Below are 470 nucleotides of genomic sequence, written 5' to 3'. Positions count from 1 at the left end.
CCCCGAAGCCCCGCCGCCCTGCGCGCCTAGCCGGGACGCTGGCCAGGGCGAGCGGGTGCCAGCTCGCGTACGTGTCTGTGTCCACCTGCCCTGGGAAATCCCAGGGTCGCGAAGTTACAGGGCGTCAGGGGGGAGGAGGAGCTGTTTTCCATGTAGGAAACTGGCGCGCGGCAGCAAAAGGGAAGATGGGAGGATCCGAGTCCCAGTGGAAGGACAGTGGCTCAGCGCCAGCGAGCTGCGTCTCCCAGGACTGCCGCTATGGCCTCCCGAGTCCCTGTCTGAAGCACGGTTTCCTTCTCTGCAAACCGGGTAATAGGCTCACCCTCAGAGTTGACCTGGGGATTACATTCAGTGCTTCTGGAAGGTGCCAGTGGACCCCCCACATAGGAGCGCCTCCCTGTCGTAAGGTGCTTGGTTACTTAAGACAATGTAGACTCCCTTCTGGAGGTGCAGGCAGGAGGGCTGGGGGG

This window comes from Pteropus alecto, unplaced genomic scaffold, assembly GCF_000325575.1.
Source record: "Pteropus alecto unplaced genomic scaffold, ASM32557v1 scaffold88, whole genome shotgun sequence".
Lineage (NCBI taxonomy): Eukaryota > Metazoa > Chordata > Mammalia > Chiroptera > Pteropodidae > Pteropus > Pteropus alecto.
Note: the sequence above shows the minus strand (reverse complement) of the source record.